The sequence below is a fragment of the Pituophis catenifer genome, unplaced genomic scaffold (assembly GCF_029215685.1).
Source record: "Pituophis catenifer annectens isolate HBS135680 unplaced genomic scaffold, rPitCat1.0.hap2 SCAF_2, whole genome shotgun sequence".
Taxonomy (NCBI): Eukaryota; Metazoa; Chordata; class Lepidosauria; order Squamata; family Colubridae; genus Pituophis; species Pituophis catenifer.
The window spans coordinates 144,221,445-144,233,738 of NW_027256882.1; positions in this window are offsets into that span (position 1 = coordinate 144,221,445).

A 12,294-nucleotide genomic window follows, 5' to 3' on the forward strand; every position below is an offset into this window, starting at 1 on the left:
CCTGGGTTGATTTTAGGATTCAGAGTTGTTAAGTAACCAAACAAAATCACAGATCATATGATTAGCATCCAGATTTCCTATAAATAACTTGAAGTACTGCAGCATTACATTAGTCAGTGTTACCTATGGGGAATAGATCAGGGGTGAAATCCAAATTTTTTCCCTACCAGTTCTATGGGCGTGGGTTGGTGGGCATGGCAGGGGAAGGATACTGCAAAATCTCCATTCCCTCCCCTCCTGGGGGAAGGATATTGCAAAATCTCCATTCCCACTCCACTCTGGGGCCAACCAGAGGTGGTATTTGCTGGTTCTCTGAACTACTTAAAATTTCCGCTGTCGGTTCTCCAGAACGTGTTAGAACCTGCTGAATTTCACCCCTGGAATAGATGGGAAGAAAAGATCTGGTTAACATTTGAAAATTATCAGAAAATACTTGGGAATTAATTCTTTCTCTCTCTTCTTTTATACCATTAAGTATAATTCAAGAAGAGACTGGACTGCCCTCTGTCAGAAATGATGTAGGGCTCGAGTGTCAAACTCGATAGCATCACATGACATATCACCATGTTTTTTGCCTTTGCAGAGCCAGGGTGGGCATGGCCTGTGCGTGATGCATCCGGTTTGACATCCCTAAGTAGGGTCTCCTGCTTGAGCAGGAGGGGCGGGTTGGACTAGATGACCTACAAGGTTCTTTCCAATTCTGTTAATCTGTTATCTTAATATGTAACAGATTCAAAGAATTTGGAGCAAAGAAGCAAATCAATTTATTTATAATTGACTTTTTTGCACTTTGCTGACACCAGAATTCAACAGGAGCTGAAGCAAAATGTAACCTGTTACTTAATAGTCTGGCTACAGTGATAGATGTAGATGTAGATGTTTAGCACAGTGACATTTCCCAATGGGTTTCAGACAAATCACAGTTTTGCAGCCTAATTTATCCAGATCTTGTTAAACATACATGAGGATAGAATCATAATTGACTCTTGCCAATCCTCCATTTAGCCCAAATTCCTCCTTGCATAAAAGTTAGTGGTGTGTGCCTTGTTTTCCACATAGATTTACAAGCCCAGAAACAACTCAGGACCACAGCTTCAGATGCTTGCTGTTGTTAAATGCTTAGTAAACCCATCTGTTTAAAGACAAATGTTTCCTTAATGACTAGCACACAAGGAAGTTGATGTTACATGAAAAGTTTGTTTTAAAAAACGACCTTTTCCTGTTACATTACTACCTAAGAAAGAAGGGGTGAGATACAGTTGAAATGTTAACCCTTACTAAAGGTGAAGGTTTGTTTTCTTCTAATTATTGGCTCAATAACTTATTGTCTGTTTGCAGTGTAAAATATATATGATACATTCACCCATACTATTTTTAAAATGTTTTGTTTTCCCATTGGTTTTGCTTTACAACTTGTTTAATTTCTATTCAGTCACAAATAACTTTGTGTTGATGGCATATATAATAGCAATACTATTAAGAGTTACTTTGAACAGTTATATGAATTACTGCATTTCCCTGAAAAAAGACTTCATTATTTAATAAATAATTCCATAACCCCAAACCTATATATATATATATGTATATATGTATATATGTATATATGTATATATGTGTGTATATATATATATATATATATATATATATATATATATATATATCCTGAGCACAACCAAGCCTCTACCTAAACAGAACACACCCCCAGCCAATCAGAGCACAGCCAAGCCCCCAACCAATCAGAACACACCTCCACCCAATCAGAACACAGCCAAGCTCCCACCCAATCAGTTCACACCCCCACTGGGAAGAAACAGCTGTGATCACACATTGCTCCTAGAAGCACGAAGCCGAAAACACCAGCCTGAAGATGACGAATGAGACTTCGTCAAAACGTCGCCAAGACACTTCCAATTCTACGTGGGAAAAAACCCAAATAACCAAAGACACACACACACACACACATACATACACATATATATGTATGTATGTATATAATCTGTAGCCTTTACTTACTGCTAACAACAATAATAGAATACAATAGAATAGAATTTTATTGGCCAAGTGTGATTGGACACACAAGGAATTTCTCTTGGTACATATGCTCTCAGTGTACATAAAAGAAAAGATATGTTCATCAAGAATCATAAGATACAACACTTAATGATAGTCATAGAGTACAAATAAGCAAATCATATTAGGAAAGTCAATATAAATTGTAAGGATACAAGCAACAAAGTTACAGTCATACAGTCATTAGTGGAAGGAAAATTAATAGTAGTGCAGACTTAGTAAATAGTTTGACAGTGTTGAGGGAATTATTTATTTAGTAGAGTGATGGCGTTTGGGAAAAAACTTCTTGTCTAGTTGTTCTGGTGTGCAGTGCTCTATAGCATCGTTTTGAGGGTAGGAGTTGAAACAGTTTATGTCCAGGATGTGAGGGCTCTGTAAATATTTTCACAGCCCTCTTTTTGACTCGTGCAGTATACAGGTCCTCAATGGAAGGCAGGTTGGTGGCAATTGTTTTTTCTGCAGTTCTAATTATTCTCTGAAGTCTGTGTGTATCTTGTTGGGTTGCAGAACCAAACCAGACAGTTATAGAGGTGCAAATGACAGACTCAATAATTCCTCTGTAGAACTGTATCAGCAGCTCCTTGGGCAGTTTGAGCTTTCTGAGTTGATGCAGAAAGAACATTCCTTATTGTGCTTTTTTGATGACGTTTTTGATGTTAGGTCTCCATTTTAGATCTTGTGATATGGTAGAACCTAGAAATTTGAAGATCTCTATTGTTGATACTGTGTTGTCTAGTATTATAAGAGGTGGAAGTATGGAAAGGTTTCTTCTAAAGTCTACCACCATTTCTATGGTTTTGAGTGTGTTCAGTTCCAGATTGTTCCAGTCACACCACGAGGCTAGTTGTTCAACCTCCCGTCTGTATGTGGATTAGTGGTGGGTTGCCCCCAGTTCGCACCGGTTCTATAGAACCAGTAGTAAAGCCAGCGGGAGGCTCCGCCCACTGACCCCAACATCATCAGAATGCTTCTGCGCATGTGCAGAAGCTTCTGCGCTTGCATAGAAGCTTCTGCGGTTGCACAGAAGAGTGTGTGCATGCGCGAGAGAAGCGAGAGCGCGTGCGTGGCCCCGTTGCGAACTGGTAGTGAAGGTAAGTAGAACCCACCCCTGATGTGGATTCATCGTTGTCTTGAATGAGATCAGTCACTTTAGTGTCATCTGCAAACTTCAGTAGTTTAACAGAGGTGTTTCCAAATTTAAAAGTAAACTGTTTGGAAAGAAAACTTAGGTGGCCTTTCAGAAAAACCTATAGTAATAGTTGACAAACTAGGAATATTAATACATAGTGGAACAGTTGCATTCAAGATTATATGCAACCATGTCTTCTTCCCAGATAGTCCATGATCTCTCCCTCCCCACCGAATTCAACATTTGGGCCCATGTTAAAGCTTCATTGGGATCTAATCCATTGGTCTCTAGTTGACACCCCAGAAGTACAAGTATTTTCAATGAAATCATATATTCTCAACCCACCCACCTCCAATTAAATATAATGAGAAGCATAGTGTGAACAGAATGATAGCCCATCACCCTGTGGTAAAATTTTGGAAAGGAATTTCTTAATCTACTTTAGCATTTTACACAGAAGTTAAGCAATTTAAGGTTGCAGTGAGACCTGGTTGAAGAGAATGTGTCTTGCCTTTCTGTCTTCCTATCTTAAAGACTTGAAGCAACAATAGAAATTATGAGTAACATGTCTAGAGAAAGAAATAATGTATTATCCCTTTGGGATAGATGTAGATACTCTAGTTCAGGGGTGGGCAACTGTGGCCCTTTTACAACCCATGGACTTCAACTCCCAGAATTCCTGAGCCAGCTTGGCTGTCTCAGGAATTCTGGGAGTTGAAATCCACAGGTTGTAAAAGGGCCACAGTTGCCCACCCCTGCTCTTGTTCTTTGCAGCTATTGTCCAGATACTTAGTATACCATCTAGCTTCTTGACATCCATCCATGCATCACTCAGCTTGCTGAGAGATTTTCTCATATAGATATATCTATATCTATATCTAGATATCTAGATAGATAGATAGATAGATAGATAGATAGATAGATAGATAGAATATATATATTATATATATATATATAATATAGATACCTTGAACAGGTATCAGGGCAGAAACCCAACAGTATGCACAGTATTGACGGTTAATTGCACTTAGAAATCAACATGTGTGAATTTTCATATAAGAACTGGACTGGTTGTAATTGCAATTCTTAAGTGTCTTGGGAATTAAATTCAGTTGTTTGAATAAGGGATGGATAACCACACCAATTTTCCAATCCTCAGTTCCAGGTTCACTCATCAATTTCCATTGAAAGAAAGCACACATTTTTGTGGCTACTTTTTCCAGTATGCATATTTTTTCTAAATACAAATATTTTTTTTCCCCTCTTAACGCTTTAGTATTGTTTCTATATAATACTGCAATTTAATTCAGGTCTGAATCCTTGCTTGGCCTTTAAATGCAGCTTAGTTTTTTTTTAAAAAAGTGACCAGGTGGCCAGCTATTTTTATATTAATTCTATACTAATATACCTGGCCCATAAAAGCAACATAGAGCATAGAGATAGGTAACGTAAAAAAAAAAAAAAAGGTGGCCTTCATTTTTTGCACTTAGTTATAGTTAACAGCACAGGAACAAGACTATGCAAAGTGAAAGATAATTGTTTGCTAACATGGTTTGATGGCTAAGGGAGATGCCAAGCACGTTCTGAAGACAATGGCAACTTATTGATTCAGAACTATTAGATGTTAGGAAAGGAAATATATACCGTGTGCCAACTCCCCAAGTTGATTAAACAAATCACTGGATACTGGGAACATACCCTTTACCTTTCCCAAGTTGACCGAAGTGAACTGACAATTCCTGGAAGGAAAAGGGTTAAGAGCCAGCAATTCAGAAATGCAACCACGTGTGAAAATGCTTTCATCCTCTTCCTTATAAACCACAGATGTTGATTTTACTGTTCTAAAAGGGTTCATAAAAGGGGGTGTGGGTGAGGAGAGTAGCCAGATGTTTGGTACATTTTGGTGAAATTAATATTGGGAGAGTGATCTAAGGTGAAACATCACCCCAATTATCAAAATAAAAGCTGCTTAAAGTGAAATAGCATATTTTGTGAAGTGTCTTGTGGGAGGAACAACAGGTGTTGAACAGATTTCTGTTCTGCTCACAGGGAAGAAACTTTGCCTGTTTGATAGAAGGATTTGGAGTTTTTATAAATAGTAGGTGTAGATAATATCTTCCGAAGAGCTTATTAAGGAAAGAGGCTTATTTTCTTTACATTCTGAACCCAAATATTCTGTTTGGTACATACAAACAGGCTGCATTCATTCCCAGCATAGGCAAAGATAGTATATACCTCCATCTTTTCCTCTCTCTCTTCTTTTTTTAAGACTGATATGCTTCAATAAAGAGAAGATTAGCCATTGGCTTTTTGTGTGTACAGTACACTCTGCACCAAATTTTGTGACGCCTGATGTCATGTTAATGGCATTACATTTTCCAGAGTCCGTATCCCTTTATGTACAATCAAGCAAACCATATTTACCCATGAATGATAGCTCTGCATTTTAGCAACAATGACACCAAATCCTATGCCTGTGAGGGAAATCAAAGCACAAGATGAAATGTTTAGGTTGTTTTGGGGTTTTTGTTTTTTGGTTTTTTTGCTTTTTCAGGTTTTATGTTAAAGGATATGTCTATTATTTTACTTAAAAAAGAACAAAATGTGTTGGGTGAAATGTGGCCACATATTTGGGCTACTTCTGCTTGTAAACATCTGCCTGTAGCCTTACATTTAGTGAAACTGCTGAAAACCCAATCAGCAAGAAATGTAACTATCAATACAACAGTTTTTAAAAAGCAGCTCTCTGAGGTGTTTCTCAGAGCTCCCTTGCTTTAAATTACCTCTTCATCCCTCCCCCACCTTGCTCAGGTCATTAGTGTGTCTTTTTACAGTTCCCATACATGGCCTTGAAGGAATCAGCAAATCTTTCAGAAACCTCATGTTTGCTCCTTGAAGGTGTATGACAAACTCCAATGTCAGTGTTATTCACAAATATCCATTGTATAATTGATTTAACAAAAAAGGACCATGGATCACTGGGAAAAGCCACCATGGGGAGTCAGATGGTTTCTTAGCAATTTTTTGGGCCTGTAATGGACTGGATGTTCTCTCATCAGTTGTATGAGCAGTCACATTTCAGAGTGTATCTGGCACTATACAAAATGAAACTCCCGTGGTTGTGTACTTTGTTGGTACTAGAAAGTATTTATTAGACCAGGGGGTATCAAACTCGTGTTGGCACATTGTCATGTGATGTATCATGTGACTTTTGCTAAACCAGGGGTAGGCATGGCCAGTGTGCGACGGATCTGGCTTGCAGGCTGCAAGTTTGAGAAATTTGATAAATAAAATAATAAGTTTGACACTCCTGTATTACACTGATTCAGTAACAGTCTAACCTACCTTGGAATCCTTGTGAAGGATTAAATTTTCCCATGATACTCAGGGTTGGGTTCTACTCTACTTACCTTTACTACCAGTTTGCAATGGGGCTGCACGCGCACGCGTTCTTCTGCGCATTCCTGATGATGTCCGTGTCAGTGGGCGGAGCCTCCTGCCGGTTTTACTACTGGTTCTTGTGAACCGGTCCGAACTGGGGGCAACCCACCACTGATGCTACTGATCTGTCTTCTTCTGCAGGCACAAATATATGCAATGTTTGAAATCAACTGTTTATAAGTCACCACTGATTGTTGGATATCTTGTATGCTAGTGTTCTTATTCTATTAACAACAAATGTTGCAAAGATTTGAAGAGATAACGCTTTTTACCAAGTATCCAGGGAAATGATCAAGAATGCCAGTCACTGCAGTATATGACTCACTGAAAAAAATGCACGGAATTATTTCGAGTCTGGAGGCTCATCTAGCATTAAAGTCATTAAAAAAAGATTAATGTTCTGTTACTATGTCTCTTCATTCTAGGTAGATCATTATCTGAGATAGTGGATTAAGAAACTGTGGTTAACCACAATAGGGAGTTGATAAACCTCTTAGATGTTAAAATAATCGTGACTACTTCATTGAAAATATATCTCCAATTTTTGTGTGGGTGAGTTTTCAATTGTTGGGGGATTTCCTGTTGAAAATTTGGTGAATGTTGATATTTTCTTATTTATCTATTGTATGTTGCCATTTGTTTTTCATAGTCAGAGTTATAAAGTAACGGTGTTGGATCTATGTAACCTGATCATTAGGGACCTATTTTCCAGGAGCAAAAAATATATTGTGGGCATCCGAAAAGAGAATTCTGAACGATGTAATTCATCTGGACGCCACAACAAGAAGGCCAGAGGTGGGTTTCAGTAAGTTCTGACCAGTTCTGGAGAACCGGTAGAGGAAATTTTGAGTAGTTCTGAGAACTGGTAGTAAAATTCTGACTGACCCCACCCCCATCTATTTTCTGTCTCCCAAGTCCCAGCTGATTGGGAGGAAATGGGGATTTTGCAGTAACCTTCCCCTGGATTGGGGACGGAATGGAGATTTTACAGTATCCTTCCCCTGGAGTGGGATGGAAATGGAGATTTTACAGTATCCTTCCTCTGCCATGCCCACCAAGCCATGCCATGCCCACCAAGCCACGCCCACAGAACCGGTAATAAAAAATGTTGAAACCCACCACTGAAGAAGGCTATATCTATGAAAAGTAGGCAGCCAAATAGAAGATGAGCATTTCTCTGTTCCATTAGCTTTGATAATATTTTTATTGTCTATAAACATATATGGTTTTTGCCCTTTAGCTGGGGCCAGGTTCTATAGTGAACATCAGAATCAGTACTTTATATTTCAAGCACAATCAATGTAATTATTTTCCTCCCTGTGGTGATGTTATATATTGTTGTTTTTCAAACTCAGAAATTTTAAGATGTGTGGACTTCAACTCCCAGAGTCCTGCAGTGTTTGACATGCTGGTTGGGGAATTGCCAAGATGGAATTTTCTGAGATTGAAAAACACTGCTAGGTATGTATTAATAAAGGAAGAGTTTATTTCTGAGTTTGTTATGTGTGATTTTCATGTGATTCATGAAAAATCATGTGATTATTTTTTTTTTTACTCAGATAATTGGGTTTGCCCCCCAAATGCTAAAACATTTCTTCAACCACACACCCAGTATGTGCAAACATAAGCGGCTTGGCAGCTTTTAGTTTCTTGAAATGGATATCTCCTTGGTGGAGTTATGTTGTGCCATGACATAGACAGCTGCTGTCTTTGGAATGTTCCTTGTAGAGGGTAACTAGTATTAATTTTGTTGTGCATTTAGCCTTGGCTAAGTAAACAATACCATCATCGTTCATGCTTCTGTAGGTGTGTATATATACAATATAAAATTAGTTATGCAATTAGAATTCAAGATTTGATATCTTCATCACTATTTAGTAAAGCCTAGTACTCTATGTGCATTTTTGTTTATCACATCTATACGCTGCCAGAATTTAAGGCTATTGATGGTGATGGTGATTTGTTTCAAAAAGCAGTTATTTGACAATGTAGGACAATTAAGCATATTATTTCCGGTAGATAGGTTTATGTTTCACCCTAAAACAAATTGATTCATAGTTTGGTTGAATCTTTGAATCCAGCTACCATCTACCTCTTAATCAAGGAAAAATACACTTACAGCAACATCTGGAGATAGAGGTGGGAATAAATTGGATTTTATAAGTTGTTTAGTAGAACAGAAAAAAGGACATAAGCAGATAATTGGAATCTTGTTCTGAGCAGAATCTGTTGATCTGTATATCATTCTGTCCTTATGATTTACACAAGTGAGACTGTTGAGGTGTTTACTGCCTGTCAACTAAAATGTTGGACTGATTTCAACATTCATACAAATAACTCTGTGAAATTCAGCAACTTAAGAGACATTGAGGTGGGGCCTTTCCAATGAGCCAAGTAAGAAATTTAGGCTTTACCCTGAACATTGGTCTCACTGCTGTTCTCTTCCTTCCTTCCACTGCCCAAGGCCCTCCTCCTCTTGCTGATCCATACTGTAAGAGGAAAACACTCACTGTATTAATGACTTAGTACACAGAAAAGAATTAAGACGAACTGGAAGGACTTCACTCAAAAACATTCCTGCTGTTTCAATCCTTTTCAGCATTAATACCCTCTCTTGTGAACCCTGACTAAAAAGTATGCTGCCAGCAATTTTTACAATGGGGCTGGGGTCAATGGCTATGCTTTCTGGGATGGATATAAACCAGTGGTGAAATCCATTTTTTTTTACTACCGGTTTTGTGGGCGTGGCTTGGTGGGTGTGTGGCTTGATGGGCGTGGCTTGTGGACGTGGCAGGGAAAGGATACTGCAAAATCCCTAGTCCCTCCCCACTCCTGGGGAAAGGATATTGCAAAATCTCCATTCCCTCCCCACTTTGGGGCCAGCCAGAGGTGGTATCTGCCAGTTCTCTGAACTACTCAAAATTTCCACTACCGGTTTTCCGAACTGCTCAAAATTTCTGCTACCGGTTCTCCAGAACCTGTCAGAACCTGCTGGATTTCACCCCTGATATAAACTCACATGAGTTTACAGCCAAATAATTGGCAGTAGCATGTTTCCACCCCTGACAACAGTTCTCATATATTCGAAGCTAAGCAAATTCATGGTTTTCCATATTTTTTTGGATTTCCCTTTTCTTCTGTTCCCAGGCATGGTAGGAAATGGCAAGAGATTGTGAAAGTTACAGTACAACACAACTGGAAAACAGAAGATTGTTTGGTCCTGTGCTAGATTATCATCAGGGGATCTCTCATGAGATCTCTTGCATCTCCAATGTAAGCCTTTTGCCTCCTACTTGGCACTTCCTGCTTTTGCAAGTTAAGTGTTTCCTTTAGGGGACTTAACAATGAGGTATCACATGTACCAAGTCTAAGGGGTACAAGTAAAATTAAAGTGAAGAACTATTTGCTCTGACATTGATTCACACATTTAGATTAAACATTCCATGAAAGAAATGGAGAAAGGGACTGAAAAGCAATATAGTTGACCAGGCAGTTAAGTATACAAGGAATATGGAGTGGCCAAAGAAGAAAATATATATCAAGGAAAGAAATGCTTTTCTCTGCTCAACATAAAAACCAGTCGGTTATAATCAATTATAATAATTACATAATTCTGGGTGTGAGCCTTTCAAAGGGAATTTGTATTAGGACAATCAGATTCTCATAGATTAGAAGAGTTGGAAGGAACCTTGGAGATTTTCTAGTCTAGTGCTGACTATTCTGGGCAAGTGGTTGCCCAGTCTCTTCTTAAAAGCCTCCAGTGATGGAGTATCCACAACTTCTGGAGATGAGCCATTCCACTGATTGTTCTTACCATCAGGAAATGTCTCCTTAGTTCTGACTTCGATCTCTCCTTCATAAGTTGCTTTGGAGAATAGATTGACTCCCTCTTCTCTGTGACAGCCCCTCAAATCCTGGAAGACTACTATTATGTCACCAGTAGTCTTTCTCTTTGTTAAGACTAGACATACCCAGTTTTTGCAACCGTTCATCATATGTTTTAGCCTCCAGCCCCTTAATGATCTTTGTTGCTTTCTCTCTGCACTCTTTCAGCATCTCAACATCTTTTTTATATCATGTGACCAAAGCTTCTGTTGTTGTTGTTTAAATGGCATTTTCAGTATGTGTAATATTCTGCAAAATAAGGAGCGAGAAATACAGTGAGACACTTTTTCCACTTGCAAGCGCTTCCCAGCAATGCTTCCTTACGCATGACATGCTACAGTTCCTCACCCATTAAAACCTGTATTTGTTTGAGCCACAAGGTGGCAGCCTGATGACCCCAAATATTCCACCACAGGAGACGGCAAGAGAACGGGGTTCAGTGAGGGCATTTGGCTATTTGTTTGCATTACATCCCTTTGGAAGAGTTCCAGGATGAAAACTAAGTCTTAGGTAAGATGGCAAGTGAACTATAATGAATAAAAACACAGCTACATTAATGATGCACAGCTCTGGACCTCTTGCAATATATTTAAAACTACAGGGATAAATGGGGTGCGAGTGAAGCTTTATCCCTGGAGCTCACTTTTGTCAAGAAGTGACAGCCAGGTTGGCTTGCGCTTAATTTCATTTTTTATTTAGAAGAAGAGAGTTTATTCAGGTCTTCAAGGAGCTAGAGTTCCTTTGCAGAAACAACCCAAAAGAGGTTGGAGGAAGCTCAACTTTCAGTGCAGCCTGTGGATTCTATTCTGAAATTCTCAACCGGTATCAGCTTTGTGGGGAGAAAGGTTTTAATCCAAATATTCAGATATATTTAAATAATGCAGGCTGTATTTAGGGGTTATAAGTACACCCACCCACCCCCTGCTAGCATTTCTTGGAGAATAACATTAAAAAAAAAATTCCTAGGAACTTTGATGAATTTAAAACATTTGGGAAAAGAGTGGACATGCCTGACTGTTTTGGTATCCAGTTACCATATTATGTGCTTTCTCCTCTGTGAAAGATAATAAGCTTGGACTCAGAATGAGATAATAGCAACTTCTGGTGACGCACAATGGACTTTTTCCTCTTATCTGGCACATCTTTCGAAAATGAAAATCACTTTACCAGCGTACTTAAGTACCCACTGTTTGTTTTTTTTAAATCTGGGAACCATCAGAACTAAAGAGCAATATTACTACCTGTTTATATACTTCCAGTTATTGATGTCCTTCTAACTACCACCACTATTATGTACAGACAGAAAAAGGATGTAAACAGAACTGGGTCTGACTGCCCACTTGAACTGGCTTGTGTCCAACTCAACTCCCCAGGCAAGAATGGAAGCAGAGCTGTTTCCCTTATTCAAGGATTCCTGGTCAAATACCTGACACTTCTAGTTATAGTAAACCACTTGAAGCTGAAAGGAAAGCTGCCTCCCAAAATATTGAGCACAGGTTTAGTTTTACATCATCATTATAAGATTGAGGACAATCTGCTGGCATTAGAGTCTGTTTTTCCCTGCTCTCATATCCCTTCCAGAACTTTGCTAAGGAGCTGTTCGTCTGATACTATATGATATAATATTCCATCTCTAGAAGTGGAACCTGAGCTATGATTTAGGAGAGACATTGTAGGATTTTGAAACCTCCATATGGATTCAACTTCATTTCAGACAGCATTCTTCCCAGGAGCACTTTCACATTTACCAATTCTTTATGTGGTCTTAT